The 19,811-nt window shown below is 43.9% G+C and overlaps 1 long non-coding RNA gene across 1 annotated transcript; it reads left to right on the top strand.

Moving 5' to 3' along the window:
* Window positions 1-135: 135 nt before the first annotated feature.
* On the top strand, window positions 136-19,672 carry LOC122241222. Its single transcript, XR_006221252.1, has 3 exons — window positions 136-291; window positions 18,726-18,855; window positions 19,562-19,672. It is a non-coding gene; the product is annotated as an uncharacterized LOC122241222 (long non-coding RNA).
* Window positions 19,673-19,811: the final 139 nt, after the last annotated feature.

Raw genomic sequence — 19,811 nt, 5'->3', positions numbered from 1 at the left:
ATAAGTCATTGAGGACATGGTGTTTCCTCTGCTCCGTTTGGAGCCGGACGCGCTGCGGGGTGAGTCCCCGTAGCTGGCCAACCGCCCTTGGAAGCTGCAGGCCTCCTGGGAGCGGACGGTCACTTCAGAGCGGCCACGAGTGCACCTGCCAGGCGAGGCCTGACCCGAGGCCCAAGCGGGGCGGGGGCGAGGATCCGACACTCTGCTCAGCTGCTTTCCAGCTTCTGAAAACACCTCGCAGCCCTCTATGGCAGGAGACTTTCTTGGGTCAGGCAAGTGTGAGGTGAAAAGGTAATGAAGTGAGAGGTTGATGGGCTGATCACATTCTGAGGATTTCACAGAATGGCTGGGGCACATACCGAAATGGATATTGAACTTATTTTTAAGTTGATTTTTGTCTCCTCCAGGGAGGGAGAAAACTAAGCCTCACCCGTGAGGCCGTCCCTTCTCCCTCACGCAGAGGATGGTGGGAACTGCTTGGCTTCCCCCTGGGCCTGTGGTTGGAGGGCGAAGATCGCCCTCTCCACACGGCGGGCTGGGCTCTGGGCCTGGTGCCCCCGTGAGGTGAGGCTGTGCGGGAGCCAGCTACACTGTCTCGCTGTGACCACGCCTGATGCGGATCCGGCGCAGGGGTCCTCGGTCTGCGTTTCAGCAAGATCCCACCTCAGGTCATGGGCACGCACCTTCCAGTTTCAGAAGGGCTGAGCTAAAAACAAAACAAACAGGCAAAAAAAAAAAAACCCCACCCAAACCTTCCCACTTCTCTCAAGGAGTCCCTGCGACCACAGGAAGGGAAATTCTCCGATGGCAACAGCCGAACCACAGGGTGAACTGTGTGTTTGCCAACCGCCATTCAATCAAGCTGGGGTCTCTCATTATGGGGAATAAATCTAATCTCAGGCTTAACTTCAGTCTTTCTGGAAAAACAAACAAACAAACAAACTTCTCAGGGCACCTGGGTGGCTCAGTCGGTTGAGTGTCCGACTCTTGATTTCCGGTCAGGTCACGATCTCGCGGTTCGTGAGTTCGAGCCCCTCATTGGGCTCTGTGCTGGTGGTGTGGAGCCTGCTTGGGATTCCTTCTCCCTTTCTCTCTCTGCCCCTCCCCTGCTTGCTCTCCTCTCCCTCTCTCTCAAAATAAAAACATAAACTTAAAACCAAAAAAAAACCTCTCTCTAGCCCTCTTTTTTCACATAGTAAAGAAGCTCTCAAGATTTCCTGGTTGATGACGTTAAAGGGAGGGCAGTAGATTAGTTAAAAGGCGTGTGATTTGGGGTCAGAAAAAGTGGGTTTCCATCTTGGTTCCGGTTTTTCCTGACTGTGTGAATCTAAGCCATCTCTTATACCCTCAGGCCTCGGTTTTCTTCTCCATGGAATGAAGCTAGTAAGAGCACCTCATTCATGAGGTGTTAGGATTAAATTTAAAAACAGCTGCAAAGTACTGTCCCAATTCAAGTGCCCAAAAATTGGCTGCAGTTACCGCCCTTATTAAGCAATAATATTGTAGTATAATTATTCCCAGATACTGCCGCGGTCCTCATTCATCCCAGGAACGCATTTTCACGTTAGTATTCTGTTGGTAACTCACTGTGGTTATCTGGAGATCCTACTTAACAAAGAATTAATCTTCTAAGGGTGTGCACTATGAAGACAGACATTCATTTGCCAATCCTGCAGAAAAATACCAATGAAATTGTATGGCTGCTCTATGTGTAAAAAAGACTTAAAAAGTCATTTAAAAAAAATTTTTAATGTTCATTTATTTTTGAGAGAGAGAGAGAACACAAGCAGGGAAGACACAGAATCTGAAGCAGGCTCTAGGTTCTGAGCTATCAGCACAGAGCCCGAAACAGGGCTCAAACCCGTAAACCGCAAGATCATGATCTGAGCTGAAGTCGGATGCTCAACCGACTGAGCCACCCAGGCATCCCCCCCACCCCCTGCACGCACAAAAAAGTCATTTTAAACCACTGGTATTGTGCCGATGAAAATCGGATTTTATTCCATCTATTTGCAAAAGTGTTTCCTTTTTTTTTTTTAATTTATTTTAACGTTTATTCATTTTTTGAGAGACAAAGAGAGACGACAGTACGAGTGGGGTAAGGACAGAGAGAGTGCACACAGAGCCCGACACGGGGCTCGAACTCACCAACCGTGAGATCATGACCTGCGCCGAAGTCGGACACTCACCGGACTGAGCCACCCAGGCGCCCCTGCAGAAGTGTTTTCTTTGGGCCAATTACTGGGTGAGGTGATGCATGAATAAGATTCGGCCCTTGTCCTCTGGCAGGTCACAGGGTGGTTGTGGAGACAGACACGTAGACAAGGCATTAGAAGAACTTAGAACAGACGCACTAGTGGAACATAGCATACTTTCAGGGCACAGTCATAGCATCAAGGAGAGGGCCTAAGTCAGTACTGGGGAGGAGGCAGGGAAAGAGTCATTTTAAAGACTGAATTAAGTTTTAAGGTTGGACAGATGAAAAGGTAGGGAAAGTATTCTGGGCAGAGAGAATAGAGGTGTAAAGGGCGTGTGTGTGTGTGTGTGTGTGTGTGCATGACTTACAATATGTGGTATTTAGATTTCACACATAAGAGTTGATTCCATAGCGAGGGCTGTTGGAGAATTTACAGAGTGGAGTGTTGAGGTCAGGTTTGAGTTTCTGTAAGATCCCTGCCGTGACTGTGCAGGAAATGGAATAGAAGGGCAGGCTAGAGACAGCTGGAGCAGACAATAGGGAGTGGGAACAGAGAAAAAGGGCAGGAGTGAGGGGACATTTAGAAGATAAAATTGGATCTAGAAGTGAGAGGAAGAAAGGTGTTAAAAATGCCAAGTAGGTGGAAATGTTCAGCAAATGGTTCAATACACAAATATGGCAGACACTGATCTTTGCTTACATAACACCCATCCCCTGTGTCCCACCTTCTTGTTGCTAGAGCCCCAATTTATTGACTTGTAGGCAGAAATCCTTTGAGATTGGAAGGGTTTAGGCCCAACCCCTACGGATGAAGTGAGGTTGGTCTGAACCAGTTGTGCTAATCTCTTCCCCCTTGGCCGCTTAGTCAAACTGTGGGCAAGTGACTCATTTATTCTGGCTAAAATACATCGAGGGGCTTCCTTTGAGGCATAAAAAGACACACAACTGGGGAACTAACACTTTGCTGATTTTCCCTTCTCCCTGTCCGGAGGTGAGCATAACCCCCATAGCCCACATATCCCTTTGCAGCTGCAATCTTGTGGCTATGAGATAAGAGTTTGAGAACAAAGACAATACCTTAAGGATGGTAAGCAGAAGGTGGCACTTGGTCCCTGATGGCACCCTTGGGCATCTGAATAAATGCCAGCAGCTACTCTCTCTGAATTTCTTATTAAGTAAGATAAAAATGTTCTGTTTGTTCAAGGCATTTGTTTTATTTAGGGTAGGATACAGTAAGGTAATGAGTAGATTCCAAAAGTAATGGCTCAGACATGATAAACATGTATTTCTTAGTTTTGGTCGGTCAACAATGGATGTTGCGGGTTGTTGATGGTGGAAAGCCCAGGGACACAAGGTGATAGTGGATCTATTGTTTTCAACCTGTGGCTTCTGACTTTGTTCTGAGCATAGAATCAGTTGGCCAGCAGGGGGCGGAGGGGGAGGGAGATTTTATAGGCCAGGCCCCTGAATGGCATATTTCACTTCCACTCCCTTTGCATGGGAGACAACTGAGTCATGTGGCCACATCTAGCTGCAAGGGGAACTGAGAAATACAGAGTAACCAGGAGACCATATTCCAGCCTCTATGGAAGGATGGATTTTGTGGATAGCTAATGGACTCTGCCACACCACTGTAAGTTGAATTTTTTATTGTTGTTACTTGCAGCTAAAAGGATTCTTAACTGATCCAATGGGTCTGGAGCATAGAGGAGACCTTGAAATGGGTCATGCAGTTTTTCCTTGACTATAATATCTGCATTTTTCAAGACATTATCACGTGATCACTAAAAAACAGTGGAGTGATTACATCACCTAGGAAGGAGGCAGAAAGTGAGAGGAGACACAGAGAGAGAGTCCTTTACATTGTTTATGGGACCCATCCAATCCAGAATTCTCCCCACTGTCTGTGAAAGAATAACTCAAACATGTTAGTGGCCTAGAGGACTTGCCTCGTCCAATAGTCTCATGGCTCAGATGAAAGAACAAGTCTATAGATCAAAGTTGCCCAAGTATTTTTGTTTTGGGGGCTTCTGGATATAAAATCCAAGCAGGACTGTCTTTGCCTCTGTTTTCTTTCTAGAAGGCACTAATGTGGACACACAGCTGAAAAAAGTCTTGAGCAGAATGTGTTCAACTTCCTGCTTCTCTGGTGAATATATTTTATGTGGACACCTAGCAACACAGATCCTGAAATAACTTAATGTGGGAAATGCTCCAAATGCAGTTCTGTTCCTTCCCCTCTTCCTTATCCTCACTCCTGAGGCTTCAGGTTGGGAGACTGACTTTTCTGGTTTTAACTGTACAAGGCCACACTAAAAGCAATAGATGCAGGCTCTGGAACTTTCCTCCACCAGGAAGCTACATTGCCATTTGAATTTTCTTGGAAGGGTGTCCCCATTAGGCAGTAGTCTTTCCTGATAACTGTAAAATCACTCTATGGAATATGTACTAATGACCCTTGGAAACCCGAGTTGACACAGACTGTGGCTCTCACGGATGTGTGGTGTATATAGTCATGGGTAGCCTGCCAGACGTCCGCTGTCTAACTAGCTAACGGCATCCTCCAACACTGGGCCTCAAACTCCCAATCACAATAGCGAGGCAAAAAGAGAACATTCAATTGTCGTTTGCTCCTACAACTTGAGGATATAGGCACTAATCAGCTGGAGACCTATCTATGTATCATTCAGATAAATTCCACTGAGGCAGGAGCCATATGGTATGCATTTCATCACCCCCCCCCCCCATCCCGGCCATACTCTGTAAAACAAATATAATAACAACTGGTGTATGGGGCCTTCTTGTTTTATGCCAGTCATCATGCTACGTGTTTCACCAGAGGAATCTCATTTAATCCTCAGAACAACTGGATCAGGTAGATAGTATTTTACAGATGAGGATAAAAGAGGTTAAGTAACCATGCAAGTAACAGAGTTCACAAATGGTCGAACCGGGATCCAAGCCCAGCAGTCTGAATTGCTCCTATCCTAGCCCCCCCCCCACCCCCATTATTTCTTGTTGTAAGGATTAAAGATGAAGGCAAAGCACCTTATATACTCAATAATTGGCCATTATCTTTATGTCATCATTCCTTCTTAATACTGGACATTGTGTCGCTTTCTTACAAGTTGCATAGCAGGCTTACTGAGCTGTCTTGTTTCTTATGTGACTATGAGGAAGCTATACAAAGATGATTCCTTTGTTAGAAAATGCAGGAGTTTTGTGACATGGTAACAACCAAGGTCTTGGTGACAGCCAACATCTGGGGGAGCTGGCCCAGAGAAATAAAAGGTCCCAGGAGTCAAGTCAACCTTCTGGCACTTTAAGTTATAAGATTTTACTTACTAGCAGTATTTACGAGTCTCTTGAAGAGCAATATTAAATTGAATCAATTAGTGGTTATTCTGATCATTTTTACTTCATAAAGCTTATGTTTCCAATACAAAAGGCATATAAAACTTGGAAAATCCAATGAAGTACGAGGAGGAAAAATCAGCATAATTCTACTGCTCCAAGACAGTTCCATTGGCATTTTTGTGTTCTAATTGACATTGTATTCATTTTTTAGAATTTGCTTGCTTTGTTGATAGCATGAGAGGCCCTTGAATTCCCAGGTACCAGAGTCATCAAACTTTCTAAATCTGGTCCCTTTGGCTTGGGACACAGAGAGGCCCTGCTATTAGTCGGCTCTTAGCCCTAGAGTCTCAAGGGTGCAGTAAGGCAGATCCTGGCAGGGCAGTGGCCAGAGGGGCCCCTCTGGACAGGGTGACAGAGGCCCTGTTATCTCAGGGAAAAGCACTCTGCTCCGAGCCAGTATTCTGCACAAGGGTCGCCCCAGTCCAGGAGGAAGTTTTCCTGGGACCGGTTCCCACCCTCGTGGTCACATCACGGTGACGCAGAAGGAAGCCGGCCTCCCTAGAGCCCAGGTCTCTCACAGGAAAGTGTTGTCAGAGGTTTCTGTATGGGCAGGCGGTTTGTGCATGCTGGGTTCAAAACAGCATTCCCAACCCGCAGGATTTGTTCACAGGCTGGAAGCCCGGCCTCAGGGCTGCTCTGTGGCGTTTCCTCCATTTGGTCCCAATACTTGCGGTAATGCCTGTGGTGGTGCCATAAATCAGCCCTGCTCTGCTCTCCCCCCAGAGACTTCCAAATGGATTGCCCTCTGGGCGGGCAGCGTGAGATACCTCCTTTCAGATGTCATGGACCGCACAATGATTGACCAGGGGAAATTTATCGTTCAGCTGAACAAAATAATACTCTGAAGGCTTGGGCATAGTCTTGCTTTGGCCTGACACTTTTTGGTGGCCACTGAGAGAAAGGGAAAGCCACTGCATTCATCTGTTGTCTGGACGGAATTTGCTACTTTGTAGAGGAGGTGGATGGCAATGCCATGCTCTCCTGTTGACGTCTGGTCCTCAGTCCTCACTTCAGCTCCACGTCAGTGATAAGCTCACCCTCGGAGGCCCCTCTCACAGCGTTCGCTCAGCTAGAGGGAAGAACCAAGGAATAGGAGTCCAGAACCCCATGCTCCAGACTTGCAACACCCACAGCCTGAAATTAGGGGCGCCTGGGTGGCTCAGTTGGTTAAGCATCCGACTTCGGCTCAGGTCATGATCTCGCGGTTCGTGAGTTCAAGTCCCACGTCAGGCTCTGTGCTGACAGCTCAGAGCCTGGAGCCTGTTTCAGATTCTGTGTCTCCCTCTCTCTCTGATCCTCCCCCGTTCATGCTCTGTCTCTCTCTGTCTCAAAAATAAATAAACATTAAAAAAAAAATTTGAAATTAGACAAACTAGCTTACCTCTGGAGGTCCTGACATTCCTTGAAAGTGTATTCCCTTAAGTGGACAGCTAATTAACTGACACTCCTTGCAGCTGTCCGTCCAAGAGCATGTGACACGCTAATGACCCTTGGGTCCTGTAAGATCCTAAGTCAACTTCTGAGCTCCCTCTCTTCTCAGGGCTCCATGTATTTTATTTACTCAAATTCCTTGAAGATTGGCAACTTGTGTGCCTCGATTTTGAAGACTCTAGTAACCAGAACAATGGACTGTCAGAATGAGACATGGGGTGTTGCCCAAACCCTTCATCCTTTATTTTGGGGGTGATGTCATGGAATGCGTTATAAGACACCAGCTGGGCTGAAGCGACACACAGAGGACCAAGGGGCTGTCGTGGGCACCCCAGGAAGACTTACCACAGGTGTAGGACACAATAGCTTTAGGTCGCAAAGGCCACTACTCTAGGAAGTCCCATTTGCTTGTTCCACAGACTTTCCACATAGAATGTCTGTTGTTCAAAAGGGCTTCTTCAGCTTCAGATTGCTGTAGCCAGTTTCTCTCTCTGCTGCTGCCACTTCCCAGCTGTCCCGTGGCAGGCTGTGCCCTTTGAGGTGAGACGTGCTCTAATTGCATTCGGTTTGTGCTGAATGTGCTCCAGTCCATGGCACAGGTGGCTGTGTTACAAGGAGACCACGTCTTAGCCACTGAGTGGGCTGCGATCAGCTTAAAGCTCAATGCGTACATGAGGACGAAGGTGATTTGAGGGATAAGCTTGTGTCTCAGAACCACTGTTCTACAGGCCTAGGGCATGGTTTAGACTATGGTGTTTTGTTCGTTCTTCCTGACAGAATGTTCAGTGAGACTTTCCCTATTTTCTCAGTGTTTCTCCTGAGGACCCCAAGTTGACAAATGACTCCGCTTTCTAAAGAAGTTGCTAGACCGTCCATGTGGGATTTGCTAAGGGGTGGCCTATCGCCCCTCTCTAACCTATATATAAGAGAAAACTAGAGGTTGATCAAGGATGCTGGGGAGTAAAGATTTCTTCAAAGCAGCTTATCTGAGTGTCCTGTGTGTACCTCCACTCTCCTCGTGAGAGTCAGAGGAAAGCTTTTTCTCATCCCCTTTTCAAGCCAGTGTGGAGAGCCTGCTACCCAGTGCTGCTGGGACAACACAACGGGGAGGAGCAGATGAGCTCCTGGGAGGACATGACAGCGTCCCTTGGAATCTGCCTGAGTCTCCTTGGGAGAACTCTAGAGGAGAAAGGTCGACCAGAGCTGTTTATGCAAGTCAAAAGAAGACATCGCAGACTGGCGACACTTTTAGCAGATGCTGTGGGAGTCAGCTGGGCTTGAACTGTCATGACAGAACCGTGCCCTACACGGACGACCCTGGGCAGCAGTTGCCAGGAGACAATGTCTGTCACCCTGGGTCTGTAGAGGCTGACAGAGCGGTGCTGTGCCTGTGGTCCCCCTAGAGCAGGGGCTCAGGAGAACCCACAACAGAGGGAGAAGCCACATTTGGTGTTTTGCCACATTGACTGGCAGGGGGCACTCCTGTCTGACTGAAGCAGCTCCAGCCATAACGTAACACTTTGCCCTGTCCTTTAATTTCCCCTCCCCTGACCCCAACCGTGGATGGAAAAGAAGCCAGGGAGAGGAAGAACAAAGCAGAGGAGAAAGCCAAGTTCTGCCCTATGCAGGTTACAAAGCTGGGGCCAAGTCCGGTGGGTAGAAAGAAAAAGAATCCTCTGAGGTGGATGAAAAATTGAATTTTGGCTTGGTTTGGATTGCCTTTTTGACCCCTGAAAATAAAGACCATTCACACTTGGACCTGGAAAGTCTGAGGACCCACTCACGCTACCATCCAGGATAGGGAGATGGGAAGATTGGATTTGAAGGGTAGAGATGAGGCAAAAATGGAGCTTTGGTATCCAAGCTCTTCAGTAAACTGGTCACATTAACATTTTGGAGTCAGGCTTTCACTTCTAGGAAGATTGAGTAGACATATCTTTCTCTATTCTTCTTGCCAAGGGACTTGGCAAAGGACTTCTTGCCAAGTCCCAAATATCCAGACCTAGGTGGTTTCAATGGAGAATTCTATCAAATATTTAAAAGAGAATTAACACCAACTCAGCAAAATATCTTATAGAAAAATAGAAGAGGAGGGAATACTTCCCAATTTGTTTCATAAAGTTAGTAGTATCATAATACTAAAACCAAACATTGACAGTACAAAAAAAAGAAAACAGCAGACCAATATACCTTATAAATTTAGAGGCAAAATATTAGTAAAGAGAATCCAGCAATATATAGAAAAAAATTATACTCCGTGACCAAATAGAGTGGGGTTTGTTCCACAAATGGAAGGCTGGTTCATTATTTAAAAGTCAACCAACAAAATCCACCTTATTAATAGCTAAAGGAAAAATCACACGATCATTTTAATCACTAAAGAACACATTTGACAATATTCAATTATCTGTTCATGATAAAAATGCTGAGAAAACTAGGAATAGAAGGGAACTTCCTCACCTTGAAAATGAGCATCTACAAAATATTTATAATTAACATTATTCTTAATGGCAAAAGAGGGAACTCTTTCCCTCTAAGATCAGGAACAAGGCAAGGTTATCTTCTCTGACCACTTTTCTACAATATATTGTTAGAAGTTCTAGCTAGTACAATGAACAAGAAAAAGAAATAAAGGGCAAGCAAATCAGGAAGGAAGGAAGGAAGGAAGGAAGGAAGGAAGGAAGGAAGGAAGAAGGAAGGAAGGAAAGGAAGGAAAGGAAGGAAAGGAAGGGAGGGAGGGAGGAAGGAAGGAAGAAAGGAAGGAAGGAAGGGAAGATGGAAGGGAGGGAGGAAGGAAGGAAGGGAGGAAGGAAAGGAAGGAAAGGAGGAAGGGAAGAAAGGAAGGAAAGGAAGGAAGGAAGGAAAGGAGGAAAGGTAGGGAAGGAAGGAAGGAAGGAAGGAAGGAAGGAAGGAAGGAAGGAAGGTAGGAAGCAACTGTCTCTTTGCAGAAGACATGGTTGTCTATGTGGAAAATCCTAAGGAATCAACAAAAGAAATCTCCTACAACCAATACATGTTCAACAAGGTCACAGGCTGCAAGACAAATGTGTACAAGCTAACAGGACTTCTATATACTAACAATGAACGTGGATACTGAAATTTAAAACACCATTCCATTGATGACTACTCAACAAAAAGAAATATTCAGGTGTAAATCTAACAACACATATATGGGACTTGTATGCTGAAAACTACAAAACTCTGATGAAAGAAATCAAAGACCAAAATAAATGGAGACACATTCCCTGTTCATAAATTGGAAGACTCAGCTTCATAAAGCAGTTCATTCTCCCCAAACTGGCATACAGATTTAATGTAATTCATATTAAATACGCTGCCAGACTTTTCATAGATATACACAAGATTACTTTAAAATTCATATGCAAGAGGCATCTGGGTGGCTCAGTTGGTTAAGCGTCTGACTCTTGATTTTGGCTCAGGTCATGATCTCAGGGTCATGGAATCGAGCCTCACATGGCACAGAGCCTGCTTAAGATTCTCTTTCCCTCTGCCCCTCCCCCGCTCACATGGGCTCACTCTTTCTCTCAAAATAACATAACATGATATAACGTAACGTAACATAACATAACATAAAAAAGTAAAATTCGCATGCAAATGCAAAGGAACTGAGATAGCTAAAACAATTTCAAAAAAAATTTTTAATGTTTATTTTTGAGAGAGAGAGGGAGACAGAGTGTGAGCAGGAGAGGGGCAAAGAGAGACAGAGACATAGAATCTGAATCAGGCTCCAGGCTCTGAGCTGTCAGCACAGAGCCCAACGCGGGTCTCAAACCCACGAACTGTGAGATCATGACCTGAGCCGAAATCCAGACGCTTAACCGACTGAGCCACCCAGGCACCCCTAAAACAATTTTTGAAAAGAGTAAAATGTGTGGGATCTACCCACTATCACGACTGAAAATGCAGCTAGTGTAGTGAAAATTGTGTGGTGTTGGCAGAGGTGGGGGGCGGGGCACATAGGTCAACGGAAGAGAACAGAGAATCCTGAAGTAGACCCACACAAATATGCCAAACTTACTTTTGAGAAGGTTGCAAACAATGTTGGAGTAACGGGTCATCCAAGGGCAAAATAATGATCCCTGATCTCCACAAAAATAAACTCAAAATTGGATCATGGGCTTAAATGTAAAATACAAATCTGTGAAGTTTTTAGGGAAAAAAAGAGAAAAACCTTTGGGATCTGGGGTTAAGCCAAGTTCCTAGGCTTGATACCCAAAACATGATGCATTAAAGGAAAAATGGATAAGATGGATTTCATCGAAATTAAAAACACTCGTGCCTCGAAATACCTCAATAAGAGAAAAAAGAGACAAGCTACAGACTGGGAGGAAATATTGGCAAACCATGTATCTAACAAGAGACTAGGATCTAGAATATATTAAAAACTCTGAAAACTCAACAGTAAAACAAAACAAAACAAAAAACAGGCAACCCACTTAGAAAGTGGATAAAAGACACATACAGACATTTCACTGAAGAAGGCGTCCAGAGAGCAAATAGGCACAAGGGAAGCTGTCCAACGTTATTGGTCATTAGGGAAATGCAACTTACAACCACTAACTATACACCTATCGGAATGACTAATATAAAACAGATGATGCCCAGGATGCGAACAGACAGGATCACTTACACAATCCTGGCTAATAGGTGAGATGGCACAGACACTCTGGAAGACAGTTTGGCAGCTTTTAAAAAAAAAACATTAAGCACGGGGCTGCCGTCACGCCACCCAGCAAATGCAGTCTGGGCATTTACTCCAGAGAAACCAAAGCCGATTTTCACACAAAACCTGTATACACATCGTCACAGAAACTTGATTGTAAAAGCCACACACTGGAAACAAGCCAGATATCTTTCAACAGGTGAATAGTTAAACAGAATGTGCTACATCCGTTCATGGACTACTACCAGGCAATAAAACGGAATGAATGACTGATATCCACCACAACCTGGATGAATCTCCAGAGAACTATGCTGTGAATGGAATCATGTGATTGCATTCGTATGACATTTTTGAGATGTCAAAATCGCAGAAATAGAGAATTAGAGTCTACGTGGTTTCAGGGGCTGAAGGAGGGGGTCGGGGCGGGAGAGCAGTGAGGCACCATGAAGGACCCTCGTGATGAAGAATGTTTTGTATCATGACTGTATCCCTGTCGGTATCCAGATTATGACGTCATACTGCAGTTTTCCAAGATGTTATTATTGGGGAAGACTGAGTGTTATAGACTGAGTTGCATCCCCTAAAATTCATGGGGAAGCCCCCGTATGAATTGGAATTCATACGAATTGGGAATCTCCAATAGGACTGCATTTGGAGACAGGGCCTCGAAAAAAGTAATTAAGGTTAAATGGGTTTAAAAGGGTAGGGCCCTAATCCAATCAGCCTGGTGGTGTCCTTATAAGAAGAGGAAGAGACATCAGTGATATGCCTGCACAGAAGAAGGGCCATATAAAGACACAGAAGGCAGTCCTCTGGCAAGCCAACCAGAGAAGCCAACCAGAGAAGCCAACCAGAGAAGTCTCAGGAAGAACCAAACCTGGCAACGCCTTGATCTCTTAGACTCCCAGCCTCCAGAACCGCGAGAAATAAATTTCCACTGTTTAAGCTGCCCATAACTTGGTTGTGGCAGCCCACGCAGACTGAGACACTGGGCAAAGGGTATACAGACTCTCTCTCTATTATTTCTTACATTTGCATATTAATCTAATATTATCTCAAAATAGGGGCGCCTGGGCGGCTCGGTCGGTTAAGCGTCCGGCTCTTGGTTTCGGCTCAGGTCATGATCTCATGGTTCATGAGATCGAGCCCTGTGACAGCACAGAGCCTGCTTGGATTCTCTCTCCCTTTCTCTCTCTGCCCCTCCTCTGCTTGCTCTCTCTCTCTCTCTCTCTCAAAAATAAATAAATAAATAAATAAACGAAAAAATAAAATTATCTCAAAATAAAAATTTACTTACAAAAAAAAAACAAAAACAAAAACGTAGTTTTTACTTCTCAGAACTAAACAGCTCTGAGAAGTACCTGAAGGACAACAGTGGTTTTCTTAACTAGATTTTTTTCATACCAGGCCATGTCAAGTGCCTCTTCTTGGTATACCCATGCTACCCTGCGCTTACCTCTATTACCACACTGGTCTCCTTGCTCTCTGAGTAGCCCTTTACATGCCTGTCTCAATCATTTTACTTTTAGCACGTGGCCATTTGCTTGTTGACATGATGTCTGGGACATAGTAGGTACTCAGCAAGTGTTGGTTGCATGGGCAAGTCCATGAATGTGTATGTGGCAGGTGACAGGTGACAGGTTTTTGTCCAAGATTGGCTGCCTGGCTGCTTCATACAGGGCACCCAAGAACAAATTGAAAGATGAGGCCAAGAAAAATGGAGACCCTAACCAATTTTTATAAGGAAAGCATTTTCCATTGTAAACTCCATTAAGACCATTCCCTGTAAGTACTGTTAAGCCATTCCAAAATTTGCCATCATCCTCTTTATTTTATTTAAAGCATTTTTATTAGAATTAAATATTTTCTACTTAAATATTTCATAAAGATTTGATTCGATCATTTTTTGTGTGTGATATAACTTCTGCCTTTTTGTTTGTTTGTTTGTTTGTTTGTAGTGGTTTCCTCTTTGTGTCAAATTTACAGATGTAAATTTTCTCTGACAGATTTGATTTTTCCATTAGTTTTCCCCGGTAACAAATTTTACTCTACAGAATTCTAGCTAACGTCAGTTTTAGCCTCAGACATAGTAAAGACTTAATAAACATCAGCTGTTATTATGCATTCTTTGTAACAGTTATTTCTTTGCAAATTTGTTTTGAGGTATAATTACATGCCATAAAATTTTAATGTGTACAATTCAGTATGTGCAACATTTTGCAGCCATCTCACCATTTAAGCCCAGAACATTTTATCACCTCAAAAAGAAACTCCGTACCTGTTAACAGTCACTCCCCATATCTCCCTCTCCAGTCCCTGGCAACCACTAATCTACTTTCTGTCTCTATGTATTTGCCTATTTCAGACATTTCATATAAACGAAATCATGCAGCATGTGGGCTTTCACATCTGGCTTTTTTCACTTTGTATAATGGCCTCCAGGTCCATCCATACTGTAGCATGTATTAATACTACATTCCTTTTTATGAATGAATAAGCCATCGAATGGCTATGCCCTCTTGAATAGTCATCGTATGGCTATGCCATTTTATTCATCCATTCATCAACTTATAGACCTTTGCGTTGCTTCCACTTTTTGGCTATGAGGAGTGACCCTGCTGTGAACATTGTGTACAAGTTTTTGTGTTGATATGTTTCCAGTTCCCCTGGCCATTTACCCAGAAGTTGGAATTGCCAGAATGGATTCCCACTATCCTGTATAAGAGTTCTACTTTCAGGGGTGTCTGGGTGGTTCAATTGGTTGAGCACCCGATTCTCAGTTTCAGCTCAGGTCATGATCTCACGTTTCGTGAGTTTGAGCCCCATGTCGGGCTCTAAGCTGACAGCACGAAGCCTGCTGGGGTTTCTCTCTCCCTCTGTCTCTGCCCCTCCCCGGCTTGTGCTGTCTCTGTCTCTCTCAAAATAAGTAAATAAACTTAAAAAAATTATAAACAAAAAGAGTTCTTTCTCCGCAACCAGTCAATACTTCTTATTGTCTTTCTTAACGTTGCCATCATAGTAGATATGAAGTGGTATCTCAATGTGGCTTTGATATGCATTTTTCCCTAGTGACTCATGATGTTGGGCATCTTTTCGTGAGCTTCTTGGCCATTTGTATATCTCTTTTGGAGAAATTTCTACTCAAATTCATTTTTTAATTGGCCTATTTGTCTTTCATTGTTTCATGGTAAGAATCATTTATAGATACTGGATATAAATCCCTTCTCAGATATATGATTTGCAAATATTTCCTCCCATTCTCTGGATTGTCTTTTAGATGTTTATTTATTTTTGAGAGAGAGAGAGAGAGAGAGCACAAGCGAGGGAGGGGCAGAGAGAGAGGGAGACACAGAATCTGAAGCAGGCTCCAGGCTCTGAGCTGTCAGCACAGAGCCCGATGTGGAGCTTGAACCCACGAGCCATGAGATCATAACCTGAACTGAAGTTAGATGCTTAACTGAGCCACCTGGGTTGTCTTTTACTTTCTTGATGGTGTCCCTTGAAGCACAGAAGGTTTTAGTTTTGATGAAATCCAATACGTACGTGTGTGTGTGTGTGTGTGTGTGTGTGTGTGTATGTGTGTGTATAGTGGTTGTGTTTTGGATATCCTAAGAAACTGTTGTGTAATTCAAGTCACAAAGAATTACATTTATGTTTTTTTTTTTTTTTATCGTTTTAGCCTTATGTTTGGGTCTATGATCCATTCTGAGTTAATTTTTGTATATAGTTTAAGGCAGGGTTTCAACTTCCTTCACTGCCTGTGAAAATCTGGTTGCCGCAGCCCCATTTGTTGCAGACCATACTGCCCACACTGAATTGTTTTAGCATCCTTATTGAAAATCAATTGACCATACATGTAAGAGTTTATTTCTGGGGGCTCTTGGGTGGCTCAGTCAGTTAAGCGTCTGACTTCGGCTCAGGTCATGATATCACGGTTCGAACCCAGCAACGGGCTCTGTGCTGACAGCTAAGAGCCTGGAGCCTGAATCTGATCCTGTGTCTCCCTCTTATTCTTCCCCTCCCCCTCCCCCGCTCACCCTCTCTGTCTCTCTCTCTCAAAAATGAATAAGCGTTAAAAAAAATTTTTTTTAAAGACTTTATTTCTGGACCACCATGTCTGTTTCACTGATCTGTGTATCTATCCATATGCCCTTTTCACAGTCTTGATTACTGTCAAGTTTTCAGATCAAGAAGCATGAGTTGTTCAACTTCGCTTCTTTTTTTAAAAGACTGTTTTGGCTATTTTAGGTCCCTTGATTTCCATATAAATTTAATGATCAGCTTGTTAATTTCTTTTACAAAAGGCAGTTAGGATTTTAATGGGGATTGTGCTGAATCTGTAAATCAGTCTAGGGAGTACTCCCGTCTTAACAATATTAAATCATCTGACCCACGAAGATGGGATTGCTTTCCACTTATTTAGGTTTTTAATTTCTTTCAATGATGTTTTGTAGTTTCCAATGTACAAGTCTTCTACTTCTTGTGTTTCTCTACAAACTGGAGGAAAGACTGGTAGAATTTAGTTTTGAAGTTAATGTGCGAGAACTTTCTCTCATCTTCGTAAGACAGAATGAGGGAAGCTAGAGAAAAAGACGGCTGTGCGGGGAGACTGAGGGAAAGGCCGAGCTTCTGCAGTGAGTCGACTGTTCAATTCTTGAATGTCTGGCAATGGCAAAGCAAAGGGAGAATATTTGGGCACCGCAAAAACAGAGTGCAAACTTTAGGCTAAAAGCATCCGGCTCTGGCAAGGAGAGATGGAAGGAGGCAGGGGGGTCTTTGACACACTTCCCATTATACCCCATGGTAGTCCCCTGGCCTCCAAATATGAGTCTGGTCCTGTCAGTAGTAACCTTGCAGAGACACTGTCGTGTCTCCATGCACTTTTCCGTTCTGTAATCACCTGAACTCAGAGTCCAGAATTATATGGGATGGGAATGTTTCCCCAGTTCTTCCTGACCTGTCAAGCAAAAGACCATGCATGGATGCCCAAAGTCCTCATTCAGTCAGCCAATGGCACTGCGGGAATGGCCCGCCTTTCCTTCCCAGTACCCTGTGGCAGAGGGGAGGAAGACGGGAGCAGCTGGGGGGAAAAAAAAAAAAAACAGCAGCAGGGATTCTCTTGAGTCTGAAATTAAGTTGTGGAAAAAAAAAATCCTGAGAAATCCCATTGGAAAGAATGGGAAAGAATCCACATAAAAGATTTTATTGCTTATGATGAACTCCTGCTGCTCCCATAAATTTTTCTGCAAACTATACTGACATTATAAATATGCAACACACACACACACACACACACACACACACACACACATACACTCTGATGTATGGACCGGGCTGCATTTGGAGTGGGCTTTCCAGAGGAAAAGGTGCACTTCAGTTTAAACATCTTCAATGCAAACGGAAAAACAATTTCAAATATCAAGTTTTCAAAAACTTTCAAAAACTCAGTCCCATTCTGAGGTGGACTCAGTCCCTCTATATTTCATTCGGGATAATTCTCTCTGCTATTGAAAACTAGTAGAACACAGACATTTGTGTTTAATTTAATTTAATTTAATTTAATTTAATTTAATTTAATTTACAGGAGTGCCCCTCCTCATTTCACCAGAATACTTTGCTCTCACCCTTTTAAAGAGTGGTACTTCATAGGAAGCTCAAGATATTTTACCCTTATCACATCATTTGTTTCCCAGCATTCCTGGGAGTACACAAAAAAGAGGACAGACAAGGTATGAAGGGGGTTTATTCTCCCCATTACACAGATGAGGAAACTGAGACATGGGGAAGAAAATAGGATTTCATGCATTCATCAGTTTATTCATTCACCAATTGTCTACCAAGGGCCATTTTGTTTTAGGTCCTATCTTTAGATGCTAGGGCTGATGTAACTGTCTTGGCTCCTCTTTTCACGGCGTCTCCAGTCTTATGGGAGAGCCAGATTGTCATTTTCAAAATGTAAATCTTGATCGTGTCACGTCTTCTTTCTGGGGTTTTCTGCAGATTTCAGAATAAACACAAACTCTTATCATGGCGTCCATGGTCACGTGGTCTTGCCCCATATCCACTAACATTAGCCTCATCCAGTTTCTGCTCCAACACCCACCAAAGCTTCAGCTCTCTCCCCCATGAGGTTCATATGCCTTTGGGGTTTTTGAGAGGATATATTTATTTAATCTCAGTATTTAGTCTGATCAAAGTTTTAAGGGCGTATGGTTCATAAAGTTGGTATTTCTAATAAAGTCTTATTGTAAAGAACCATAGCCCTTTTTCTCCCAGACTCAGACTCACTCTCCTCCATCTTCAGTCGATTCTCCTGATATTTACCTCCTTATCTCTCCCATTCTTGAGTTGCCGCGTTCCTGTGTTTCACTTTAAGCACTATCTGTTGGCTCACGGAGGAGTAGGAGGCTTTAGTTTTATTGACCCCGCGACATCACCACATTCTGTTCCCACCACTACCGACGGTCATGACTTATCATTGTAAATCCAGATTTTATAATCAAAAGCAGACTTTATGTGCTACAAATTATACAATTATATACAATTATATACAATTATATTTATTGTTCCTGGTTCAGAAACAGCTGAACAGAAGACTCAGCGCTAGGGGATGAAAGCCATGAGACATTGACTGGTTTAATTTTTTTCATTAGAAGGAATCTTAGGGGTAACTTCTTCCTGTCTTTTAACTGCCCAGATATCGATGCCTAGGTTGACGGTCACGTGGCAAGTGGGTGACAGACAGGACTGGCAGGTGGTTCTCCTCACCCCATTTCTTTCTTTTAGCATGGGCCACTCTGTAAACAAACTTTCAGGTAATATGAATTTAGGACTGATCACTGAGTGTGTCAGGAAGGTTCAGCTATTTGCTTAAAGGTACCTCCTGGGCAGATCTGGGCCAAAGTAGTAGAGCTGAGATTCAAATGCTCTCTGTCTGCTTCTGAGCTCAACACTTTCCTTCTTTAACTAACATCGTGCTGTTTCTGTGTTTCTCAGACCATGATCCTTCCTGATTCTTGGAACCTGAGACTGTCTGGCCTGCTGTCAGCCTCAAAGGGCTGTCCTTAGAATTAAATAAATAAATAAAGACGCAAACACTGTGTCTTAGAAGAATGTCTGCCACGTGGTAAGCACCTAAGAAATGTTAGCTGCCATTGCGATCCTTTCCTCCTCCTCCTCCTCCTCCTCCTCCTCCTCCTCCTCCTCATCTTCCTCCTCCGCCACATCCTCTCCTCTTGTCCCCTCTCCTCTTCCTCCCCAACCCCTTCTTCCTCCCCTAGCTCCTCTCTCCTCTTCCTTTCCATTCTCTGTCTCTAATTCCCTTACCTTCCTCCTTGCTGACAAACTACCCCTTTTTTCTTGGTCCTGACAAGGACTTTTCTCTGATTTTCTTCACAAAAGTTTCCTGAGGTCTCCGTTTTTGCTACTGTCCACATGTAGCTCAAACTTTTGTACTCCCGTCTTGTTTTCTTCATTTTTTTCTTACCTGCCTTCCATCTGTAATTGGTTACAAATGGCCCCAGAATTGTCCCCTTTGGGTTCCACTGCCCTAGGGAGTTCCCCATCTTGCCTCTTCACATTAGCCTCTCAGTTGCCCAAAACAAGTCCCTTCCAAGAAGTCCTTCCTGAACCGGACAAACCCTCTTCACCTCCAAGGGGAGAAAAGAATCCAAGTGCCATGGCCTTCCCCCCAACCCCTGCCTAATTCTGCAATTACTTTTCAGCCTTGAGAAACTTCACTGGTCTCAGCTTCCTTATCTGTGAAGCCAAGGCACTGAACCCCCCCAGCCCCCCAATTCTCGGGTTTAATAAATGTTTTTGTTTCATTTCAGATATTAGATCCTGCTCTCCGCTGGGGTTCTGCACACCATCCAACGGTGTCCACTGAACTTCCTTTTGCTTTTTGCTTTGTTTTTATTCTTCCCTGGGAAAAAAATAAAATAAAATTGGGTAGAAGACACTGTGTCTGTTACACTACACAAGAAATCTTAACAAATTATGACCATCCTTCGCTCATCATTCTGGGAATATCCACTTTTGTGGGGGAGAGGTAACTAAATACCTACAATCTTTAAAGCCATT

Source organism: Panthera tigris, chromosome C1 (assembly GCF_018350195.1).
Source record: "Panthera tigris isolate Pti1 chromosome C1, P.tigris_Pti1_mat1.1, whole genome shotgun sequence".
Lineage (NCBI taxonomy): Eukaryota > Metazoa > Chordata > Mammalia > Carnivora > Felidae > Panthera > Panthera tigris.
The sequence above is the reverse complement of the archived record's forward strand: the minus strand, read 5'-3'. Positions and strand labels throughout refer to the sequence as shown.